The sequence below is a fragment of the Rhodnius prolixus genome, unplaced genomic scaffold (genome assembly GCF_049639745.1).
Source record: "Rhodnius prolixus isolate KJV_2025 unplaced genomic scaffold, Rpr scaffold_1, whole genome shotgun sequence".
In the NCBI taxonomy this organism is placed as follows: domain Eukaryota; kingdom Metazoa; phylum Arthropoda; class Insecta; order Hemiptera; family Reduviidae; genus Rhodnius; species Rhodnius prolixus.
In genome coordinates this window covers 56,149,308-56,176,048 of record NW_027411581.1, presented here as the reverse complement: position 1 = coordinate 56,176,048, position 26,741 = coordinate 56,149,308, and the positions used below count along the sequence as shown (strand labels likewise).

The window sequence follows — 26,741 nt, the reverse complement described above, 5'->3', positions numbered from 1 at the left end:
ATCTGTCCCGAATGCTAGAGAGAGAGAGAGATGGCCAATATGATAAACATAACTCAACGCGTACTTTTTGACAGTTTTAGAAGTTAGGATTCATTAACGTATACTGCACTTTCCTAATATGTAAAAAACAACACTAAAATTTCGACACATGCATTCGCTGCAGCACGCAATATGCAACTATCATAAATTTTTTTGTTGAGAGATGTTTTTATTCTCTGAGTTAATTAATAACGCTTTGACGCAGACCAAAATAAACTCACTGTTGTTAGACATAAATGTTCATCACTTGAGAGGTCACACAGCGCCGTCGGACGACATTTCGGTTAAATTTCGGTTGTTGGCCATCTCTCCCGATTGGCCATCTCACCCGACTTTACCCTATACAAAAAGGCTTGTAGAAAACCTTTAAAAAAAATAGAAATCGCTCCTCTAAGAAACGACAAGGTGTCGACTTAATAAGCCTCTACTGGATGCAGTGATGAAATGCAGGATCCATCCAGTGCACTAATCCAAGTGGTAACCTAAGTGTTAGGTTAGCAAATATATATGTAAAGAACTTGAGCGAGTTCTTCGAAAAATGGAAATCCAGTTGGTCCACGTCCTTCAAAGCAAGAACAACTAAATTATATCTTGATGGGACAGTTTTTAATAGTACCCAAAGAATTTTAATTGGGCCGCTCATACATTAATTCACTTTTATTCATTGAGTGACAAGGTTTGGACAGACAAGGAATGGGCATCATTATGGATGCAACTAGGAGGAAATGAGAATCATTTTAGAATGTCCGCTCTACGAATATTCGTACGAACCTACACTCAAGAGTGGCGAGCAGAAATCCCTTGAACTCAGAAAAAATATCTGACAGACTGCTTTGCTAACCGAAGGTGGGTTTTGAAGTAATGGCTATGAATAGTCATGGATTTAAAAGAGCAAGATCCCCGGTTCGAATCTCGTAAGTAGCTTCTTTTTTTTTTTATTCGTTAGAAAAAATGTTAACAATAAAGGAAGTGTTTCTGGTACCTATTCCCGGCATCTAACTGGTAATCAAACCAGAGAAAAACTAGGCTATTACCTTATTAATCGGATTGATAGGGGCGCAAGAATACTGGACGTAAAGTTGCTTCAAATTCTACTTAATCTGTAAGAGTTAAGGCAACGTTTTTATTAATTATGCTTTCATGAGATCTTAAAATTTGTGTGAGACTAGCATTGAATTATACTGAGCGAGTCCTTCAGGATTGAAACCAAATTTTCTTTTCTATTTTTCCCAACAAGGAAATGCCACTACCCTCAGCTCAGTGTTGCCAACAAACTGATCTACTTCCTTTAAGCATAAAACTGAAACACGTAGTTTTACACTTTCCCACCCACCCTACATCAAGTTTTTGTTTTTTAGAGCAAAGGAAGAAAACTTGCAAAGCTGGAAAATTTGCTTTCTATTTAAGCCTCTTTATTCTACTTTCAGTAAGTTGAACAATAAAGTTTTTCATGGACCTAGTAAACCACTTTTCTTGTACTCTGCATAAAAGAATGAGTGAGTGGAATGGATGAAAATGCCTAAGTTGATGCAAGGAAAAAGGTGTGAAAATCTCTCTGGATTTTCTCATATTTTTTTTCTTTTTTGTTGAAGTGCAGCAGAAAATTGCAATCTCTCTCTTCCCACCAGCTCATTCCTCGGTTCTAAATGATCAACACTTGGGTGCATTCATATGAGAGACTGGTTGAACATGGGGCTAAAGGTTACTACTAAGAGCACTGAGAGAATCAATGGCGGGCAGCTAAAATCTACTGAGAACACAAAAATCGAATCTCACTTTATTGCCAAGGTTTTCAGTGCATTTACCATGGATTCTGTAATCAGTTTCTTCTGATTTGGGGACGTCTCATAACCTTATTGAGCCACAAGTTTGAAGTAATTACTTAATTATTAATAGTAGTTACTTATTAATATTTCTATTATTAAGAGAGAGGTAGGGATTAAATGAGAAACAAAGCTAATCAAAAATAAACTGCAGATTTTTGGGAAAAATTCTTGTAAAAAAAATTAAATAAAATAAATAAATAATATAAGGAATGCTAGTAAAGCTAGAACATGATTTTCTACTTAGACAATCCTCTAGGACCACACTGTAAGTACAGGTTACAACCCAAGAAACTGGTTATACAGAGTGGGAATTGAGCGATAGGAAACTTTCTGAGGTTATCAATAAAAAAGGGAAATGGAAATACATACAGCCATGCAATTTTCTTAGGAAATCTTCTCTTTTCACATCATTAAAACTGTTCGGTTGGACGGTTGTCTTAGCGTTGATCGTCAAAAAGTGTACGAAAAAGCGTAACGTTGAAGAAAAACCACAAATTTGAATATTTGTTCTATTTTTCTATAAAAGATAAAATTCCCAAATTTTCATTAAAATATTGGGCAAATACTCAGTTACAAAAGTAATTCTTCTTGCAACAGTCTAGATTTAATAGAATTCGTGGAAATAGTTGCCAAAAATGAGCAAAAACGGCATTTTTAAAAAATTCTTCTGCTTTTTGTTACCTTTTTTTTGTAAAAACAAACGTACCGCCTGAATGCGTGAACCGATTTTTAAAAAACAAGTTGATTTGATTAAAAATTGTAAGTATACAGATTTACATTTTAGAGGTCTCGCCGCTACGCCACTTTAAAAAAGGGAGTTAGCCCTTCACGCGAATATGGCTTCCTCTAAAATTATGCATACTAATAACTGTAAAACATGGCCCGATTTTGATAAAGTTTGACAGGAAGAAATGGTTGGAGCTTTACCTACGTGACTTTAAAGTGCCATCCTGCTCTTATATCCGTTGTCATTGGCACCTGGAGCTTTTTTCTCCGTGCTTGGTCTGCCTCCAGACAAAGTTCTCTCGTTATAGACTACACTGTCAATCACTCGAAAGTGAGTAGCAAGAAGCTCATGGGAAGGCTAACAGCTGGATTCGATCCCATAATCTCCGCGTAAAAATTCAGTACTCTCCACTGAGCTAATCCTTTACGTTCTTCAATTTTAGATATGTTTCTAATTGATCGGATATTTCATTTTGAAAAAAAAGAAGAGTCTGTGATGTTCATACCGTATTCTATTAATTGGATATATGCTGCAATTAATTTACATTGCGAGATTGCAGCATGAGAAAATTACAGCCTATCAACAGCACTGTGGGCGAAGACAAAACAAAGTCTTGAAATGTGATGACGACAGAAGTTTCTTGAAGTCACTCAAAGAAGGAGAAACATAATACGAGATAAGAAGAAGTGATTCGTGAACAACTATGATTTAATTTGGTTAGAAAAACTATATTGTGACAATACTGAAACTCTTGCCGCTTTTTACGTAATCAAATGTTCTTAAAACATAGAATTTGTAGTAAAGCGATAGTTAAATGTAGTTCATACAGCATAATTATCTGTTGAAGGAATAGTTTTCCTTCAAAACCATCTGGGTCACAGCTTTGCATCAACCACGAGCACTGTTGTCTATCGAAATGGAAGGCTTAACATAGATTACACCAAAGGTCAAAGGAAACTACCTGCCGAAACAGTAAACTCCCAGCTCGGCTATCCCAACTCAGTTATACATTGATTTCATTGAAACTGTCCGGTCAGACTGTTGTTGAAGTGCACCATCGTCCATAACTGTACGGGAAAACTTAATGAAAACTCAGTATAATTTCTATTTTTTCCTACCTTTAGGTTACACGCTGCATATGTTGTAATGGCAGCGTAACTGCTTTTAAAACTCTTAGCAGAAAGAAATGTTCCGCGAGTTAATTATTATTTCCTGAATACCTCATTTAGATTACAAGTGTTTAAGTTTTCATAATGATGTGATGAATGAGGAACGATTAAATTAGATCATGTTCGTTTCTGTGTATAGTTTAGCTGTCATTATCTTCTCAGCCAATTCATCGATCACACTCTTATGTTTTACTCGTTTATTGAGCCAAATTTTATGTGGGTCATATCAGTCGCCCCATTAACAAATAAAATATAAGATCTAAGTTTATTAGTTTGAAAGTTTGTGGCAGTTAAACTTTATATTGTTCTAAACATGACATTGTTCTAAATTTGTGTTACAATGTTTCGCTCCTTCTCGGATGTTACTTCTCGGGGAGGAAAAACCAAGACCTGTGAGCTTTACGCAGGAGTCGCTTTCCAGTATTAAGAGTCTAATTAAACGGACGGGTCTATAGGGCAAGCTGTAGAGAAGTGGGAGCCACAATAGATCCGACGGATTGCAGAGGCGTAGGCCTTTAAGGCCGCCTTACAAGAATCGAATCTATTCTCGCTTCTTATTCACCAGTTCATTATGAAATCTTAAACAATTGTAGACTATATCAGTCCCTAAAATAAAGTAAAATTTAAGCTCTACAGATTCATTAGTTTAGTAGATAATGGGTGATAAATTTTTCATAGTTTTGAACTCGACCAAAATTTGTGTCTCAATATCTCGCTCCACATTTTAGATCTAATTTAGATCATGATCGTATCTATTGTAAACTTTAACTGCTGTTTTCTCCTAAACTAATTCATGTTAGAACTTATCTTTATGTTCTTATAAGTCTACTATTGTTAAAGTTTTCATATTGATTTGATCAATGTTTCGAACTGTTTTTCTTAAAGGAAATTTAACAATCATCTCAGCCATAAGTATCTTCGATTCTATAAACTAATGTTTTAATGTAAGTGGTCTAGTTTGAGTGCAAATCTGGATAAAAATATATTCAGATATCTGGATTATAAGAATACCAAGTTTATTGAAACTCGTAGGAGTTAATTTCAAAAAAAATCTCTACAAAGTGACAAATCGAATCAATAAAGTAGTACATTCGATTGACCTTATTGAGAATCTAAGTGAATCAACTTTGTTCCATCTATGGTGATTAACCAATGTTGAGTTAAGGTGGGTTTTTGTAACCCAAACGCGAATATATCGGTGGATACACGATTTCTATCATTTCTTTATCCGAAGAGTAGAAAAATGCCACATGGATATTTAGAGAGAAAATATAGAAATAACTGAAAGGAGAAGATAATCAAACCGAGCTAAAAGACGATTGTGAAAAGAAGGTTATCAGGCACAGGTTATCTCTTATTACGCCATTTAGATAACTCAGTCAACTATGAGTATTAATAAAGTAAAAAACTTAATGAATGAGGAGTTTCAAAGTAAAGCTATTGTTGTATTGATCATATGACTCTGACTAAGACTCAGTTCAATTTGTTCACTTTCCCATTCACCCTGCAAGAGGAAGTAGATACTGCAATCGAGTCAAATTTTGGATTCTTTCGCTTCTCTTTCTCTTTCTATTGCTCAAAATTAGTGGTGCATTTCTTATTTTTTCATTCAACTTTCAGGATCAATTCAAAATTCAGCTACCCTGTGTATATGTACATACCACCTATTGCTTAATAATTCATACACTGATGCAGAAATCCTAATATTTCCAGTCAAACTATAGGAGAATTCTATACTTTCCCTTTTATTTTACAATGGTAACTGAATATTCAGGATACCCTCTGTGTACATTCAATCTATGTCTTATTTAATAATTCACTGAAGTAGAAATCTCTATCTTTCCGGTATATTGGACGGGAATTGCTTATTTTTCCATTAATTTTGCAATAATAACTTCAAAATCGGAGAACACGGTTTGTACAATCCCATTTTTGACTCAATTTCGAATTACCATGACAATATAATTGATACATAAGTGAATATTACCTAGTTTTGATCAAAAAGTATTCGTTTTCCCCTTCTGATAATAATAACTAAGTCAACAATGCATTGTACATACAGGTAACAGTTAATTAGAAGGTACCATTGCAGGAATAATGGAGAAATTATGAATTCTCGTCTAGTTAGATTGGAAAGATTGAGATTTATGTTTAAGAGAAAACACAACAAAACCAATGGTAGATCACACAAGGATGGCCATATTTGAAGTTAAACTTACAAAATTAAAGTAAAAATAAGTATTTCCACTTCGTTAGACTAGAAAGATTGAGATTTCTGCTAGAAACACATAATTAATTAGCCAGAGGTGAAATGTTCATTCAGAGACGCCGACAATTTGAACTTAAGATTGTAAAATTAATGGAAAAATAATTGATTCACGTCTAGTCTGACAACAAGATATGATATTTAACCAACAGTGTATTAATAATTAAGCTAGAGGTGGAATGTGTACATTGGGAAGCCCAAATTCAAAGTTACGATTGCAAAATTAATGGAAAAATAAAGATATTTAGCCAGGGATGGATTGTAAGAACAGGGCTGCCCGAATTTGAAGTTGCAATTGCAAACTTAATGGAAAAATAAAAATATTTCGTCTAGTTTAAGTGGAAAGATTCAGATGTCTGCTTTGAACATTCAATTACCAAGCCAGGGGTGGAATGTAAGTACAGGGCTGCCCGAATTTGAAGTTACAATTGCAAACTTAATGGAAAAATAAGGAATTTCCGTCTAGTTTGAGTGGAAAGTTTGAGATTTCTGCTTTGAACATTTAATTCCCAAGCCAGGGGTGGAATGTAAGTACAGGGCTGCCCGAATTTGAAGTTACAATTGCAAACTTAATGGAAAAATAAGGAATTTCCGTCTAGTTTGAGTGGAAAGATTGAGATTTCTGCTTTGAACATTCAATTTCCAAGCCAGGGGTGGAATATAAGTACAGGGCTGCCCAAATTTGAAGTTACAATTGCAAACTTAATGGAAAAATAATGAATTTCCGTCTAGTTTGAGTGGAAAGATTGAGATTTCTGCTTTGAACATTCAATTACCAAGCCAGGGGCGGAATGTAAGTACAGGGCTGCCCGAATTTGAAGTAACAATTGCAATCTGAATGGAAAAATAAGGAATTTCCGTCTAGTTTGAGTGGAAAGATTGACATTTCTGCTTTGAACATTCAATTTCCAAGCCAGGGGTGGAATATAAGTACAGGGCTGCCCGAATTTGAAGTTACAATTGCAAACTTAATGGAAAAATAAGGAATTTCCGTTTAGTTAGAGTGGAAAGATTGAGATTTCTGCTTTGAACATTCATTTACCAAGTCAGGAGCGGAATGTAAGTACAGGGCTGCCCGAATTTGAAGTAACAATTGCAATCTGAATGGAAAAATAAGGAATTTCCGTCTAGTTTTAGTGGAAAGATTGACATTTCTGCTTTGAACATTCAATTTCCAAGCCAGGGGTGGAATATAAGTACAGGGCTGCCCGAATTTGAAGTTACAATTGCAAACTTAATGGAAAAATAAGGAATTTCCGTCTAGTTAGAGTGGAAAGATTGAGATTTCTGCTTTGAACATTCAATTACCAAGCCAGGGGCGGAATGTAAGTACAGGGCTGCCCGAATTTGAAGTTACAATTGCAAACTTAATGGAAAAATAATGAATTTCCGTCTAGTTTGAGTGGAAAGATTGAGATTTCTGCTTTGAACATTCAATTACCAAGCCAGAGGGGGAAAGTAAGTACAGGGCTGCCCGAATTTGAAGTAACAGTTGCAATCTGAATGGAAAAATAAGGAATTTCCGTCTAGTTTGAGTGGAAAGATTGACATTTCTGCTTTGAACATTCAATTTCCAAGCCAGGGGTGGAATATAAGTACAGGGCTGCCCGAATTTGAAGTTACAATTGCAAACTTAATGGAAAAATAATGAATTTCCGTCTAGTTTGAGTGGAAAGATTGAGATTTCTGCTTTGAACATTCAATTACCAAGCCAGGGGCGGAATGTAAGTACAGGGCTGCCCGAATTTGAAGTAACAATTGCAAACTGAATGGAAAAATAAGGAATTTCCGTCTAGTTTGACTGGAAAGATTGAGATTTCTGCTTTAAACGTTCACTTACCAAGCCAGGGGCGGCATGTAAGTACAGGGCTGCCCGAATTTACCCTTGACTATAAAGTTTTTCATCATTGGAAATGGAAGGATGTCTTCTTACAACCGGTTAAGAATGATGGACTTGTAACTAGAATCAGAGAAGATGTTTATTGGATCTCGGAGAATCAATCTGCACTGCCATTGGGATAGTTCTAAACTTTATCAATTACATTCACACCAAATCTTGTTGCCCACCGTTATCCCAACCGTGCAACCGTGTTGACAACTTTAATTTAATTTTAAAAGGAAACAAAGCTGAGAAAAGAATTCTCGTGCGACATTGTTATCATAAACGTTTTTCAAAGTACCGCCCAGGATCAATACTTTGGCAGAAGTAAATCAAGTACTAAAAGAAAGTACTTAAAGAAAGAAAGTTACTTAATGTCATAAGGTAATCTGGCCCTTCCTCTTCACGATAACTTGACTGAAATTAAACTTGAAGCATCCGTTTCTATAAAAGCTAAAATTAAATCACTTGCAAAAGGAAGGGAAGCTTTTCGTTCAATACTTTTAAAAGCTCGACATTCCAAAACTACCATGAAATGAAATTTTACAAAACAGTTCAAATATAATTATAGCTTTTTACAAGATTAGGTAAACCCAAGGAGCTTAAAAACAATCAGCTTAATTAGTTTATCAGATACCACAGAAAACTAAAAGAATCTTGGTGCAAGTCAGAGACTGCCTACTCGGTTTTAATACCTTATTTAATTTTCGAAACTATTGTGTATATAAGTTGTAAAAACATACATTAGTAGAATGTGGAACTTTTGTGGGATGTCTAAAGTGAATCAAGAGTTTAGAATAATCCTCTTCCCTCTAAAATTTCTAGTGAAAATATAAAAGCAGGAAAAAAAACACGATGGCTGGACCTTCTCTTTTAAGGAGTAAGAAGTAGTAAATAGCCAGGGCCGGATTTTCCAATAGGCTAACTAGGCTGCAGCCTAGGGCCTCAAGTTCAAGAGGTCTTTCAAATTGTTAGCAAAATTAAAATTACACTATTCTAAAAACAGAGAAAACTAAAACACTGAACCGAAAATAAGGAGAAATTCTACGCATATGACTAATAAACAAACATAAAAATGTATTGGTTAAGATCAACGCGTTCGGCTCATTGGGCCTGTTCCGTTTGTATATACTAAATTGCACCAAAGTATAGTTCATACGTTCACTGGTTGCTATGGTAAATATTGACGTGCCTTAGGCTGGAAACATAGTGGAGCGGCGAGCAAAGCGGCGATGATAGCGAAGAGCGAAGCGGCGAAATCAAACACAAGTTACCATATGGGACCGCGCATAGTGGCGAGCAAAGCGAAGATAGAGCAACTCTATCTATTTCTAGTTTTTGTTTTTGCCGCTTCGCTCTTCGCTATCAGCGCCGCTTTGCTCGCCGCTCCACTATGTTTCCAGCCTTATGCTACTAAGCTACCAATAACAACATGTTTCATTTAACATATTGATATATATCACAGTAGTGATGTATTTTATTATCTCTCATGTAATTTACAAACTTAAAAATGGGAGGTGAAAGGGCCTCATAAGTGGAATAGCCTAGGGCCTCTTTTCATCTTAATCCGGCCCTGTAAAATAGATCATAGACAACATTAGAAAATATAAAAACAACCTTTTCCTTTTGATATCATAGAGTTCATTGGCTAGATTTTTAAGTTGAAGAACCACTCGGAACTAGACAACCCAAAGAGTGTAGAAACAGCTAAGAAAAATGAATGCTGCATATACATATACAACAAAAAAAGAAGAGAAATTACTACGAAGAAGTATAAAAGAAGACGCGATCCTTGTTTCTTGTGGATGGCGAAGGAGTTGAAGATTGCTACAAACTAAACAGATGACACTCCTCAAAATGTTAATGTTAATACTATGAGATTAATAAGTGGTATTTACATAAATAGCGTGAGTGTACAGGCGACACACAATGTGTACAATATAACTTGTGAAAACTTTATTCTTTAACTCGCATAATAAACAAATTTAAAAAAAATATATAAATACATTTAATAAAAAAAAGACAAACAAAAATAAAATATGTAAATATAATAAATACATTAATGATTAAGTCAATATATTTTATTTATTATATATGTTCGTGGGAGTATGCCGGAGAAAACTGCAGGTATTATTGGCTGGGCGTCCAGTTATCTAGCCCAATGGAGGTAGTTAAATTTAATTAGACAAGGAAATATTTTATTTCATTCTCTCTCTCTCTCGCTCACACCCCCCGCTCCCAAACAGAGTTGCAGCAATAACGCTCATTAAATGTGTCAGATATTTAGTTATCCAATTTTATTTTACAATAAATTAGTTTTGGATTAAAAGAGGCGAACAAAAAATGTGTAAATAAAATATATTATGTGAGAATTAATTAACTCAAAATAGCTTTTGAATATATGAGAATGTATCTTAAAAAGAAAAATTGTGTGGGATTGTTGACAAGTTTGCTTTCAGAATAATTCAATCCATTTTGTATTTTTTAATTAATTCTTTACTTTTTTTGTTTCATCGTACGTGAGATTGATTGGATTGAATAAATTAAAATTAATCCAAAAAAGCATCATTAAGTGTGGAAAGTTTGACACGCTTTAGAATAATATTTTTAAATACATTTTATTCGTCTTAAGAAAAAAAAAAGTTTGTTAATCTTTCGAATGCTTTCTAAAGAAAGCTTCAAGTTAATTTTCATAACAAAAAAAAAGAAAAAGAGTTTCAAACTAACGCAATTAGTATTTTAATGGCTCTATTGAGATAGCATCACTGGAATTGACTAAAATAAACTTTACGGGAGATTATTTTTTCCAAGTTATTTCTTGTGGATGGGTATGGTTAAGTTTCCCACTGCGTTTAACGTGGTACAAAATTCCCTTGTAATATTCCCACTTTCAAAGGAGGATATGTCTCTATCTACGTATCTATTTATTTTTTGTATTTAAAAAGAGTTTATTTTTAAAAGAGAGTCACATGTGTTTTTCCACATTGCGCTTTTTCGTGTAGTTTTCATCACCATTACAACTAACCTTATACAACTGATTAATAGTTAATTTAATGAATAATTAAAATTTGTGAAGAAAATTCCAAATTGATGAAAATCTAGAGCAAAAATGCCGTTTGCTAAAAAGGTGTTTAGGAGATTTCTCACATCATGTATAAGTTTCAAGAGATTTCATTTCATAAATTGCTTAAGACGGGAGGAAACAATTTATTAAAAAACCTGTCTGCTCTTCTTGTGTGTGATTTGCGGAAAATGATTAAGCTCTGCCAGTGGTAGAACTTTGATTTTCGTGTGATTTCATGATACATTTGAATATGGACCACGTGGTTCTGGCTGTAAAGTATTCCTCTTTAGTCAAAAAAATAAAAGAAAATAAATAATAATAATAAAATAAAAGATCTCTCAGTTCGCATCAGACTTCCTTGAAAAGCTGTAAAGTTTGAAATTCTCAAACTGCTCAATTCGCTTTTCTTATTTCGATCCTTGGTTCATTTTTGGCTGAGTTAAAATCTCTCTCTACAGAAGAGGAGATGAAAAAAGGTTGTTGAAAAATCAAAGAGGTAGTTAATTACTGGTCCAAATATTTAATTAACTATAGATTTTACTTAGAAGAATAAACTGGCAAGATTTCCTTTTAATGAAAAGCTCTAATACTTCAGTTACACACTAGTGTATTGAAAACTTTCGAATTGGGGAAAAAACTTTGAATATTGTAATGTTACGACAATAAACAGGCTGAGAGCGAACCACGCGGTGTGCGGATCGTATCTTCACAGGATCAACGTAGATTGCAATAAGGAGGAGGATTTCAAACATATAATAATGATACGAGTATGTCCACGTTATGTGGTAGAAAGGAAACGAATGTTTGACAACATATACAGGTATTTAGATGCACCATTTCGCTACGAAGACATAATATTCTCCACCAACATCTATGTGCTTAAATCTATAGCAGAGCTAGCAAAGAAATATGAATGTATTTAAAAGTTATAGCCGATTAGAATGAATGCAGAAAATGATTAGAGAAGGATTACGTAAGCTATAAGGATGGCAGGAATATAGAGTACTGATCCATCCATTAGTTGTAAGATTCATGTTGTATATAGTAGAGGGATGAATGTGTGAAGCGAATGTATTTATAAGTAAGAATGGAGAGTGAGTGATATTCTAGTGATAAGCACCTAGACGATGCTGGCTGTATGGCGAAAGCCAATACCAAAAATAAAAGTCGAGTAAGTTTGGACTTGATTTTCTTGCACAATTGTTTGTTAAGCTTAAAATGCAGTCCGTAATTTCATGAATAAATCCCAATAATAGACTAAAGTAGTACTATAAGGAACGACAATTCAAGTAGGGAATAAAATAAACATCTTCAACGAGATAGTTGTAACCAGACTTTAGAATTTAATACCCCTACCATCAGTGGATTATAAAAAAAGGTGAAGCTGCAGGAAGGGGGGGAGGGGGAAATGATGGTGATGCTGTACATGCGACCAGTCAGAGAGTGACAGAGATATACCAGTATGTGTGTGTGGGAACAAGGACAGATCGAGCCGGTGGTGGGTCAGCCTTCCAGTTAACCTCAGCATGTGGCCCGCAGGAGTATCATGTTCTGGATGTCTTTTATTTTCCTCCAAACTTCAAACTTAACAAGATTTACACGGTGCAAGAAGGACAAGAAGTAAGTGGAGACGAAATCAAGTGTTACTCCAGTGCCTGTGTGGTTTGTCTAGCTGTAGCAAGACAAATGGTTTAGGATGTTCGTCTTGATAAATAAAAGGAACTTAGGGAGTACACTTTAGGCTCTGGGATTTTAGTTTATTGGTATATACTGGTGCTTGTAAAACCAGCTAAGTTTTTGTTTTGTTTAGTTTTTTCTCTAATTTAGTTACTTCAAGATATATCTAAGTAACGACTTCGCGCAGTGTTGTTGCAGTCTTTCTTCCCATGTTACATGCAAATCAACCCGGCCATTAACATTAATTAATTTTATTTTGTTATTCATTAAATGTCTCTAGATTGTACAAAACAGACAAGAATTTTAAGTAAAATTAAAACAAAACCAGGTAAGTTTGTTTCTGAGAAAAAGTTAAACCTAAGAGTTTCAAGGTCTATTTTATTTCTATTAAAACTATGAAAGACTACTACGATCGTGTTCAATTTCTATAACTACTTTAATCCGGAAATGAAAGATTTTGAGATAGAAAAAGTTGTGTGGTTCTGGGTGAAAAAATATCTTAAGTCGCAAAATCGCAAGGATCCTAATGTTACATTTAGGTTTAACCAAAGGATTCAATTGGAATTTAGCGAGCAAATTCTGTAGTGCCATTTGGATGAGTGGATTGCTCACATTTTTTCTAACGTCTGGCTCCAATGATGAATGATGTTCTTTAAAGTTGACATACTGAACACGAACACAAGTTGCTCGGTAACTTTTATTGGATAAAATGAATTTTAAGGGCGATAAGGACGAAAGAAAAGACAACCTCAACTCCAAACACTAATTTAGTGTAATTTATGGTGAGGCGAGTTATGGAGAATTATGGTTGAATCTCAGCCTACTCATGGTCCTGGAAAAAAAAAAAAAAAATGCTCTACTTTCTGAATATTCAGTGAACCATGGTTTTACTGGGATGGAAGACACACTATGGAGGAGTAGAATTTTTTCTTTCGCGCTTTTGGAGATCGAGTAAATTTTAGCACATTCACTATAGCAGGTTCTTATAAAGAATTTTTTATATCTAAGGTTGTTATTGACTCTATTTTTGGAGTTCAGGGGAGGTTTAAGGCTTCTTCAACTCATATTTCCAGTAAAAAAATGTCTCTAGAGGGTGATTCGTTGTAAGGATATGAAAGGAAAACAGGAAACAATCCCGATAATCTGTCAAATAGCACTACCATCTGAAGCTTCGGCGCCATAGAGGTTAAGAAGTTTTAAGGTCCGATTTCCCAGTCTATAGGCCTTGAATTTTAGTTGAAGGTTAGTATGACTTTTTTTTTGTGTAAAACACGTTTGATAGTCGCCACATCTAATTTGGTAGTTGGACGTAAAGCCTACTGGAATTACTATATGAAGTCTCTGGTACAAGGCAAACAGAAATAAAAATGATAGGAAACCCTGGAATTGTAAAATGGCGAAGTTTATCCTTACTAGAACTGGATAGGATACATTAATCAAGAGTAATTGAACGAACTGTTCCAAGAAGAGCAGAAACTGGCCCACTGTTTGACAGATCTTCGGGACTCAACGTGTCGATCTTACCGCCAAGGCAGGATGAGAGGCTTCGGCCACATAACGAGGAGAGGCTGCTTCTATTAAAGCTTCAAGGGTAGCCACAATAAGCCTGTTTGGCTGGAGTGATAGTATTGAGCAAATTGTGGTAAAGAGTCATGTTTGGTTTCAAGACAGACTTTTTTTCCTTTTATATTTCCACCATTTCTTGTTAATTCTAACTAAAGTTGTGATTCAGGATGTCCAAAATGCCAAACTTTTCCATAGAGCAACTCTCTGGTGTTTATCTTCTTCTTTTTCATCTGGCAAGTTAAGATTAAACTAAGTTGACGTTAAGTGCTCTTTGGTATTTCCAGATGGATTATTTTTGTCCACCTAGAATCCTGTTAGGGAAGTCAGTTTAAGGACTAAAGTAGTACAAGAAGGAAGTGGTTTATAATGTAAGGAGTGAAAGAAGAAAGGAAAAGAAAAGCAGCTTTTCAGATATTTCCATGTGAAAGACAGATTATCTTTCCCCAACAGTTTGGGCTGTCAATCTTACTTAGGACAAACTGAAGGTGTAGAGAGCTCAGGTAGTAGAATATGGCCATCAGAAATAGACATGGGACAGCGTACAAACCATAACCTAACCATAAATATGAGTTCTGTGGTCAGAACTGTGAACACTAATCACTAAATTGCTACCTTCCAGTATTTACTCATCAGTTGTTATGTTCTAATTCAATCGGCTGATATCAAATACGTATTACTTTCTCTAACTCTTCTGTCAAATTTCCGATGTATATTTTGGTGTGCCTTGATCATGTAATAGTAAGTTTCCGTGCGTAATTTTTGCCTAGTTTTGAACAAAAGTATTTGAATTCTGCTTAAGTGTATTAATAACTAAGATAAGGGGGATTCTATACTAAAGGTAGCAGTCTATTAGAAGATACGATTGCAGAAATAATGGGAAAATAATGAATTCTCGTCTAGTTAGATTGGAAAGATTGAGATTTATGTTTATGAGAATTAATAACAAAGCCAATGGTAGATCATTCACACAAGGATGGCCATATTTGAAGTTACGATTTCAAAATAAATGGAAAAATAAGGTATTCCCGTTTAGTTTGACTGGATAGATTGAGATTTCTGCTTTAAACACAATCACTAAGCCAAAGGTGAAATGTTCACTCAGGGTAGCCCACAATTTGAACTTAGGGTTGCAAAATTAATGGAAAAATAATGAATTCGCGTCTAGTCTGACTGGAACATACGATATTTAACCAACAGTGTATTAATAATTAAGCTAGAGGTGGAATGTATTCATTGTGAAGCCCAAATTTAAAGTTACAATGGCAAAATTAATGATCAGATAAGTAATTCTCCTCTAGATTTGAACAAAAGAATGAGATTTTTACTTCAGTGCATTAATAACTAACTTAGGAATTGAATGTAAATACAGGGTTACCGAAATTCGAACCTCCGATTGCAACATTAATGGAAAAATAAGTTATTCCCGTGTAGTTTCACAGAAAATTCAGAGATTTTGGCGTCAATGTATTAATAACTACGCCAAAAGAGTATTGCACAAACAAGGTAGCCCAAATTTGGAATTACCATTGGAAAATTAATAGAAAAATAAGTAATTAGTAACTAGTTTAACTGGAGAGATTAAAATTACTGCTTTATACTCGTAATATTATTAACTAAGCCACAGTTGGATTGTGCATATATACAAATCCCTGAATTTGTAGTAACGGTTGCATAATTTTTGGAAAAATAAAGAATTCACGTCTAGTTTGACTGGAAAGATTAGGATTTCTTTATTCATTCTTTGGCAATCTTTCTCTTTCTATTGTTCAAAACTAGAAGAGAATTCCTTATTTTTCCATTCAATTTTCAGTCAAAATTTGAAATTCGGCTACCCTGTGTATACTCGTACAATCCACCTCTTGCTTAATTATTGATTCACTGAGACGGAAATTCTAATATTTCCAGTCAAACTAGACGAGAATTTCTTATTTTTCTATTAATTGTCAAATCGTAACTCAAAATTTAGGCTACCTTGTGTGTATATACTGCTTCTGACCCAGTTATAAATTAACTGAAGCAGAAATCTCTATCTTTCTGGTATACTAAACGAGAATTGCTTATTTTTCCTTATATTTTGTAATAGTAACTTAAAAATCGGAGGACACTGTTTGTACAATCCCATGCTCGCCTGAATTTCGAATTACCACAACAAAATAATTGATACATAAGTAATTTTTGCCTAGTTATGAACAAAAAGTATTTGATTTCTGCTTCTGTATATTAATAACAAAGACAACATTGCATTGTCACACAGATAACAGTTAATTAGAATCTACGATTGCAGAAATAATAAAAAAATAATGAATTCTCGTCTAGTTTGATTGGAAAAGATTGAGATTTATGTTTATGAGAATTAATAACTAAGCCGATGGTGGATTATACAGAGGGTAGAACGAATTTGAAGTTATGATTGCAAAATTAATAGAAAAGTAAGTAATTATGCCCTGGTTTGACTGGAATGGTTAAGATTTCTGCTTTATCCTATTGATAACTAAGCCACAGGTGGACTGAGTTTGAAATTACGATTGCATAATTAATGGAAAATCTCCTTAACAAAAACTTACAGTTTAAAAAGTTAAGTATAAGGGTTGATTAAACGCCAAAAGGTACACAAATCAGCAAGTACCCAACATTTCATTCAAGCTTAGTTGATATAATTTAAGTAATTTTGCTGCATTAACTTTTCCTTCACATTTTTTAGAATTTATTAGATGTCACAGACCCTTATGCTGGCCAGTTCGTTCATAATATTATTTGGTTATAATTATGATAAAATGCATTTATATCTTCGTTTTTAAATAGGTACTTTATTTTAATTCTATTCCAAATTATTCTTCTGATTTATCTTTAATATGCCCTTTATTCTGAAGTTGTCACATCTTATACATGCATGTTAAAGTAGAAAAAGACAAAGTTAGAGTCGGCTACTGTTTAAATTTGAATCACGGAGGATTTAAAACAATATTTCAGACTTGAATTCGTCTTACCGAAATATTCGTGAGCACAAATAACACACAGTTAATAACAAGTAGATTATTCAACAACAATTATTCATTTCTCAATTGTAATTTAATTTTACTTACAGTAAAATACTGGAATAATTAGCTGTCCTAAAAGTATGCAATACTTATTTATTTTATATTACATAACATATATATAACATTGAGAGTGTGATTGAAGAAAACTATATTATTTGCGATAAAGCCAGATAATTATTGCCTATTATTATAAACGTTTGACTTCTACATAAAATAACAATTACTTTAATCGAAGAATAAACTTAAACAGACGATTTTTATTAAAAATAAAATAATCGAAATCATTGATGTATGTTGGTGTAAGCATTTTTTTAAAAAAGTTTTTAAATTTTGTAGCCTCGTATTTTTTTAAATTTTTTATAACGTTTTCTTTTTAACCTGTAATTAATAGTTTGATTATTATAGATTAATAGATATTACAGTCAATCTACAGTGCTACTTGAACAAATTTTTTGTAGATGAAAATGGCCAGCATAAGGGTCTGTGACATCTAATAAATTCTAAAAAATGTGAAGGAAAAGTTAATGCAGCAAAATTACTTAAATTATATCAACTAAGCTTGAATGAAATGTTGGGTACTTGCTGATTTGTGTACCTTTTGGCGTTTAATCAACCCTTATACTTAACTTTTTAAACTGTAAGTTTTTGTTAAGGAGATTTTTGTACCTTTTGGATAGATTTTCATTTTTGTCTATTTTGCTAAGTTACATATCTGCTTTACTGTTTTTTTTAAATTTGGAATAAGCAATTCTATCATTATAACCTGATAAGGTGTTAAGTAGGAACCGTAACTACCACTGGAGAGATCTTTTTAAAGAATGATTATAGTTGCGGTCCCCAAACCATCCTCAATAACAATTTTTTTGAGAAAGCCTTTTTATATAAAATAGGAAGGTATTTGTACGTAAAAAGCAAATTTAAACTGCGATTTCAGACCTTCCTTTTAAGAGGAGTAAGAAAAATAAACGGGCGATTACAGTACTTCTTCCTAAAAGGCAAAGAGGCAAAGATTTTGAATCGAACGACAATTCATTAATGTATAAATAGTTTCACCCATTGATAATTTTAACGATTTCAGTACTTCCTCTTAGTAGGTGTAAGAGCATGATGGCACTTCACAGCCATGTAGAGGAGCTTTAATCACTTCTTCGTGCTAAATTTTATCAAAATCGGACAAAGCGTCCGAAATATTGGTAATAATAGTTTTAGAAACGGCCTTACTTGGGTGGGGCAAACTCCCCTCCATATAAGGCGTAGCGACGAGACTTTTAAAGTGCAAATCTGTACAAAATTTCGATTCGAATGACACTTCATTCATGAAAATCAGTTCACTTGTCGATAATTTGAAACGATTGCTATACTTCCCCTTAACTAGTGTAAGAGCAGATCGCCGCTTTAATGTTACGTAGGGGAGCCCTAACTCTATCATCCTACCAAATTTTATCAAAATCGGGCTAAGATTTACAGAGTAATTAGTAATAATAATTTTGAAGGGGGCCTTACATAAAGGGGGCTAACTCCTCTCTAATTCGGTGTACAGCGTCGAGACCCCCAAAAGGCACATCTACATAAAATTCCGAATCGAATGTCACCTCATTCATGAAAATCGGTTCTCGCGTTTAGGCGCTACGTAGTTTACAAAAAAGGTAACAACAACAACAACAACAACAACAACAACAACAAGAAGAAGAAGAACAACAACAATTTCTGAAAATGCCGTTTTTGCTCATTTTCGGCAACTTTTTTCTCGAAATCTATTAGGTCTGGGGGGTTGCAAAAAAATTACAGTTATAAAGGAGGGTTTGCCCTACATTTTAAAGAAAATTTGGGAATTTTATCTTTTATAGGAAAAGAGAAAAAAATTGTCAAAGTTGGGTGTTTTTTAACGTTACGCTTTTTCGTGCACTTTTTGACGATCAATCCTTATACAACTGTCCTACCGGACAGTTTTAATAAAGGTATTCTCGTCCAGTTTGACAGGAAAGATTGAGATGTCTGCTTTAAAGATTTAATTACTTAGCCAGAGGTGGAATGTACACACACAGGGTGGAAGGAATTTGAAGAAATGGTTGCAAAATTAATGGAGAATTAAGGAATTCCCGTCTAGTCTGTAAGGAAATTCTGAAATTTCTGTTTCAGTTTATTAATAACTAAGCCAGAGGTAGAATGTATACACAGGGGAGCCTGAATTTTGAGATACGATGCGAAATTAATGATACAATGACCAATTTTCCTCTAGTTTTGAACAAAAGAATTGGGTATCTATTTAAATGTATTAATAACTTAGCCAATGGTTGTACGTGCAGACATAGTAGCCCACAATTTGAAGTTATGATAATAAAAGTAAGGAGAAAAATAAGGAGTTCTCATCTTGTTAAACTGGTTGGATTGAGATTTCTGCTTTCTTGTAAAAATAACAAAGCCAAACGTGATATGTACTCTCAGGGTGGGCCGAATTTGAAGTTGCCATAGCAAAATTAATGGAAAACAAGGAATTCTTGTCTAGTTTTACTGGAAAATTTGAGATTTCTGCTTTATACATTTAATTACTTAGTCAAAAGAGGATTGTTCAGGCCCGGATAGCCTGAATTTTGAGTTACGATTGCAAAATTAATAGAAAAATACGTTATTTTGGTCTAGTTTGACTGTAAAGATAAAGATTTCTGCTTTATCCTATTGATAACTAAGGCATACGTTGATTGTGTAAACAAGGTATACTGAATTGCATAATTAATGGAAAACTAATGAATTCTCGTCTAGTATGACTTGTTTCTATTGGTCAAAACTAGAGGAGAATTTCTTATTTTTTTCATTAATTTTGCAATCGTAACTCAATATTTATGCTACTTCTTTTTATATCTGGGCCGGCTCCAGGTTTTTGTGGGCCCTTGGGCCACACAGCCTCAGCGGGCCTCTTTGTGGTGGAAATCATGTGGCAACAGCCGACTAGATTAAAAAGTTATACAGGAAATAAAACTTCTAAATAAATAGGACACGCCCCCAGTCGCTATTCAGAAGATTAGCCGTCGTCTTCTTCTTTGGTAGTGATTCTGTTTAAAAACATGTACCTTGTGCATTGTTGATTCAATATTTTGATTCACTTTAATCGCTCCTTCTGGGCCTTCCACTCAGGAGAGGCGGTTAAGCTAGCTGCTGTCGCCGGCCTTTTTTTGGCGGTATCGATTTCCAATGGGTTCGAATTTACTAGTGTGCTTTTTCAATTTCCACAGTGTTTTTAAAATTAGCTCCAATTATTCTGTTAAAATTTCATGTACTGTTTACCTATTTAGCTTGTCACTTTTATTTCAAAATACGTATATTCTCAGGAACGTTGTTTTGTGGTGGGTTCCATAAATATATTAATTAACAAACCTCAAACAATTCACTGATTTGTTTGAACATTAGCGATGTTTTAAGACAATTTATATCTCTCTTCATTGGCTTTATATGTGGGAGTAGATTGTTAATCTTTGTTATAACCAAGAAAACTGCGGTTCATCTGCTGCTTCTTGAGAGAGTTTTGATTGTGGAACGCAACATAATCGTGTCGTTTGGCAATGATGTCAAAATAGTCCTTCAATGGCCACGCCCAACACGTACAAAGAAAAAAGGTTTTTGTGAGGATTTCCTTACAAATCAATGGCAAATTCTAAACTTCTACAAACTAAAACACGGTAGAAAAAGATGCACTTTCAGAAAAAAAAAAAATCAAATACAAGAAACGGCAGCAAATGAAGCGAAAATGCGATAATTAAATAAACTGGTAACTTCCGTTTAGTCTAACTAAAATACTAACTGAAATCTTGAACTAGAATATCCAATAGGATATATAAGTAGAACTAAACTTTATCGGGTAATAGATTTTACCAAACTAGAAACAGGAAAACCCCATCAAGCATGTGTTTACCCAGAGAATTAAAACTGAAATCTAGTTAGCATTGGAAAGTTTAATGGAACTAGTGCTTGCCAGTAGTTTGGGATCAGATTAACTACGGGTTCGGGGTTATTGCAATATATATACCTGGCTGTGTTTGCTCATACAGGCTAGTTGATTAACCTAGCACCAAAGGTATAAGGGTGAATCACCTGGACTAAACTATACTCTCTTTACCTTGCTAAATCCTGTCTAATTCGCTGTTCAAAATTTTCATATTCTACACTGCATCAACCTAAATCAAGTTTTCCAACTAACAATTATTTAGTTTCAAAACTACTTGAAATCTAATTCACTGTAGTAGTATTTCCAGAGTGATGATGAAGAACGTGTAGTTCGTAGAGAAATTTCCCAATAATTATTTGAAAACCTAATCTGAAAATTTACGTTGAATTGTGTTTTAAAGTTGTCTAGAACTTTAGGGGGAAAAAACTCACATGAAGATATAAACTAAGTCTTAATTTTCAAAAAACTACATCTAAGCATGAGTGCTTCTACACATGCAGTTTCTATTATAGTGTGATTAACTGTTCAATGAGTTCAAAAACTAGCCTTTGGCTTCTTCGGAAGTCTCGAGAATTGCGTAGAGAGAATACTTTCAATTCATCTCTAATATTATAAAAGAAAAAATTTACTCGCTTTTAAATATGTTTGAAAGCTTATTTAATTGTCTATTTAAAAATAATAATAATACATCTTTTTTGTTGCAGCGGAAGAAGAAAGATTTACAAGTGCCAATTTGGTAAGTAAACAAATTACTTTTGGTTGATTTTTGATTAGTTGCCAATCTACACTTGAAGTATTAAGGTTCCACCAACGCTTCTAGCTGAGTTTGGCCAAAATTGGTCTATCTATCTAAAGCAAAACTAATCAATTTCGAAGCTCCTCTTTTCAACATTAAGTTAAAAGTTTGGTGTGACTCTTCACAAAGAGTCTTCCCTTTCCGGTTTCGAAATGTTTAGTGGAAGAGTACATGACTAATTTTATTTATTTATTTTTTTAAAATTTTAAAGAATATAAATATTAACCACTTTTTTATTTATTTTTTTCTTAACCAAAACTGATAAAGTTTCAAGGTTTTTGTGGTGTAAAATTTGATTAGAGGTTATCGACCCAGTATGGGTTATCATCCCGAAACTAACAAATCTGATTAACACAACACACGTGATTGTTATTTAAAAAACAAAAAATAAAAGACCAAGATAGTGACACAAAATTCATTGGTTAATTAAAAATTAGACCAAATGTTTCTGGGAACTGCGCTGGATGATAAGACTAATAAATTGGAAATATATAAGAATGTTTGGAAAATTAAAGCCATTTTGTTGGTGTTCCAAATAATCATTGTGAATTCACTGTCTTAAAAGTATAAAACAAAAAACAGAAGTCCCGTGTTCGAAGCTTCCATAAGATTTCACCTTATCCTAGATCATCCTGGCGACAAACTAGGTCTTTCTCAGACTTCAGGATATAGGTAAAATGAGGCGGCCGATTGTCTAAACCAGAAGGAGTCCTATGAAGCTTTCATCTGTCTTAAACCATTTTGAGATATTGTTAATGCGCGACATCTAAGTACTTTAAGGTCATTTCTGATTGAGACTGTGGCTGAAGCTGGTATCTTTTGTATTACAATTCTTAAACTTTTGCAAAGATGCCTGAAGACGTTGAAATGAGAAGTGGAGACATTTGCCTTTCAGGCAGAAATTGCCCAGCTTATGTCTCTTATTATTAACACTTTTTTATTCAAAATAAAGAAATTTTTCTTCGAGAACTTATTTCTAATTCATATAATGCATTGGATCTAAGCACTTTACTCAATAGATATGTTGGGAATAACCTCAGACAAGAAAGTCAAAACCTTTATAGATAGCTACTTGCCTAGGCTCAATACGGAATTAATCCAACAAAGCTTCGACGTCATTAAAATGGTCGAAGGCTTCTTTCTAAGAAGGCTCTGGGCTTATGCAGTTGTTTTAGGAAGAAACACTGCAAAAAAGTCCAAATAAAATGACCGACAAAATGAAACTTTGGTTCTTCATTGCTGGATAAAATCTACGAGAGTGATAAATATGTTGGTAATCAGGAGGCGGAAAGACTTTTCTCTTTTAGTAGATTGTCGGTCAGTTGTGCCACAAGATCTCTTGATAAGGACTATGTCTTAAACGCCTCCTTCAAGCCCTAAAGATCCTGGACATCACTGCTAAAGAACACAGAAGGCAGATGGAGCTTTCGACAACTCTTGTGCGGTGCTGATTGCTAGTGGACATATCGTAGGGCTAGCAATCTAAGAAACCCGCCAAGAATAGACTTTGCGGCAGAAATTGTTAGGCTGCCATGCTGAAACGTTTTTTACGCCCTTCTGTATTTCTTTTGTGCTCAAGCCGACTGTGAAGTGAGCTCTTAATAATCGTTTTAGCTTTACAATATGGCCAGGGAGCTATGCTTGAAGATTCCGATTCCGATTCTTGATTTCTCGGCAATCCCATGTCCTGAAAACCATTAAAAATCGAACACTGAACCATGTTTTATAAGATCGCTAATGAAGCTCATCCTCACTGCAATAAATCGTCGATATGGCAAAACAAAAACTCATATCTGTCTTTTCAGAAGTCTAATTAAGTGGGAACGACTTTGAGCTAAGCTCCACTAATTAATAGGGCTGCCCTAATCTAGCTGCATATAATAAAATCTTGAAACTTGACGTTAAAAATAAAGTCATGCAGTTGTTTATTGCAGATTCTTTGTTATATATTAAATGCAGCATGTTATATACTCAAAGTGGGAACAAAATATTTGGTGAGCTGTCAACTTGTCACGGCAATGTTGGGATCTGTATTATATTAAAGTGAAAACACTGGATGCTGTAGCACAGTGCCACAGCTTGAGTTTTATTTCTTTTCTCATTTTATTGTTGAATAATAATAAACAATAACAATAATAAAAAAGAAGTCTCAGTAATAAATACATCAAGTTAAGGGAACACCTCGATGTGTTCCTAATACTAACAAGCTCGCTGGACTGGTTAAAAAAGACACTGGACAAGTTACCTCCTCCTTCTTTATATGCTATCTAAATTCCAGGATATCACATTAATATTAAAAAATATTATATACAAGTTTAGTTGTCCATGTTAGAATAAATTCTTATTTTAAAACTGACCATCTAAAATGGAAATGTTTTAAATATACTAGAGTAGACATTTAATTTACAATTTATCTATACAAATTTATAATTTATTTACGTAAATATGTATGCAGATAGTTTATTTAAATTAAATGAAAAAAAACAGATGAATACAAATAAAAGTCTGTAACTAACAAAATTTACATGTAAATCATTCAATAAAAGAACCATTGAATAAATCTACTTTTCAAATTGTAAATATATTGTTTAAACAATTTAAAATACAAATCTAAGGTGAAATCTCAAATGACGCTCTCACTGACTGCCATTTTATTTTTATCGATTCAAATTGAAAATTTAAGCATGTGAAATTATTTAGAAGTCCTAAAGTGGTATCCAGTTTATCGATTATTGGGCACGCTTATTACTCTTTGCCTCGGCTGGTTTCGGATTTTCCACCATCTACAGAGCTTCCTGAAAAGAAAAAATGCAGTTTTAATCATGTAGTGAACTACTGTACACTAAGAACAAGAATACGAGGTGTGTTCAAAAAGTAACGGGAATTTTCGTTTTTTGAAAAAAATATTTATTTATTCATCTACATTAATATTGTCGCCTTCAAAGTAGTCCCCTTCGCATACAATACACTTGTGCCAGCGCTTTTTCCAATCCTCGAAACACTTCTGAAACTCGATCTTTGTGATAGCTTTCAGTTCTTTCAGCGATTCGCTTTTAATGTCATCTATGCTTGTAAAACGACGGCCTTTTAATGTTCTCTTTATGTTTGGAAATAGAAAAAAGTCACATGGAGCCATGTCTGGCGAATATGGAGGCTGGGGCATCGTTAAAGTTTTGTTTTTGGCCAAAAATTCACGAACAAGCAATGAAGTGTGAGCAGGTGCATTATCGTGGTGCAAAATCCATGAATTGTTTTGCCACAAATCCGGGCGTTTTTTTCGGATTGCTTCACGCGAACGGCGTTGAACTTGTAGGTAGTACTCCTTATTGATTGTTTGACCTTGTGGCAAGAATTCATGATGCACTATGCCATTAAAATCGAAGAACACAGTGAGCATAACCTTCACATTCGACCGCACTTGTCGAGCCTTTTTCGGTCTTGGCGATCCAGAATGCCTCCACTGGGACGATTGAGCCTTAGTTTCGACATCATATCCGTAAACCCATGTTTCGTCACCTGTTATAACACGTTTCAGTAGATCCGCATCGTTGTCGACTTCATTGAGTGACTCTTGAGCAACTTCCATTCTCCGCTGTTTTTGTTCGAAATTCAACAATTTTGGAACAAATTTTGCTGCCACACGTTTCATACCCAAAACATCCGAAAAAATTTCATGGCATGAGCCAATTGATATGGCAACATCATCAGCGACTTCTCTGATTGTGATTCGGCGATCGTTCATAACCATTTCTTTCACTTTTTTCACGTTTTCATCGGTTGTTGATGTGCTTGGACGTCCAGGTCGTTCGTCATCTTCAACGTTTTCGCGGCCATCTTGGAAACGCTTATACCACTCGTAAATCCTTGTTTTACTCATAGCAGACTCACCATATGCCTTTATTAACATTTCACACACTTTATTACATTTTTTACGCAAAATTTAATACAAATTTTTTGATCCATTTTTTTTAACAAACAAAAATCGCTAAGCTCGAAAAACACGTCTAACCTTAACGGCTGCCACTTAAGAAGTAAACAATGAATATTACTGAAAATTTTATCGTACTTCAGGGGCATGTGTACCAACATAATAAAAAAAAAAATTTACAATCAGACTCTCCAAACCCGCGAAATTTAAAAATTCCCGTTACTTTTTGAACACACCTCGTAAATAGGGATGATATTGCTAAAGATAGAAAAATGCTAGCGTATCTCTTGTTCCGCCTCATTGAGTGAGCCTTTAGGCTCACCTTATCCAAATTCCTTATCAACTAGCTCGGCCCTTCTCTAAGCCCTATTCAACAATTTTAGGTGTCTCTCTAAGGGCACAGATAGTTAGTTTCTATATTAAGCAGATAATAAAATGTTTCTATGATGTCCCAGCTTGCCACATATCACACTAGGATCATCGTGTACCGAACGGGTTGGTTGGACTTCTTCAGTGCATTGCCTTTGGACAGTGTTCATTCGTTAAAAACAACACTGTTCATCACCGAAAAGTGAACTGTAAGGGCCAGCAGCTGGATTTGAATCCGGAATGTTCGCAATGGCAAATACGCTAACCATGAGCTAGTCCCTTCTCTATAAAGCAAAAGTTAAGTCCAAATTCAAAATGAAACCCTTTGTCGATAGTGTAGAAATTACAGAGTGCTCGAAATGGATTTTTACTTTAGTCGTACTTCCGATATCACTCTTAGAACTCGAATTTTGGCCACACTATTGGAGATAAAGGAACGTATTTGAACCTGCAATAT

At 34.3% G+C, this 26,741-nt stretch overlaps 1 protein-coding gene across 6 annotated transcripts in view; it reads left to right on the top strand.

The window, feature by feature from the left end:
• Positions 1–26,741, top strand: part of LOC141445982 (frizzled-2-like) — a 364,823-nt gene that overhangs the window by 214,274 nt on the left and 123,808 nt on the right. For all 6 annotated transcript variants that reach the window (XM_074112295.1, XM_074112299.1, XM_074112292.1 and 3 more), the window contains one exon: positions 21,896–21,927. The gene's annotated coding sequence lies outside the window, so the exon portion shown is untranslated. The remainder of the gene's footprint in view (positions 1–21,895; positions 21,928–26,741) is intronic.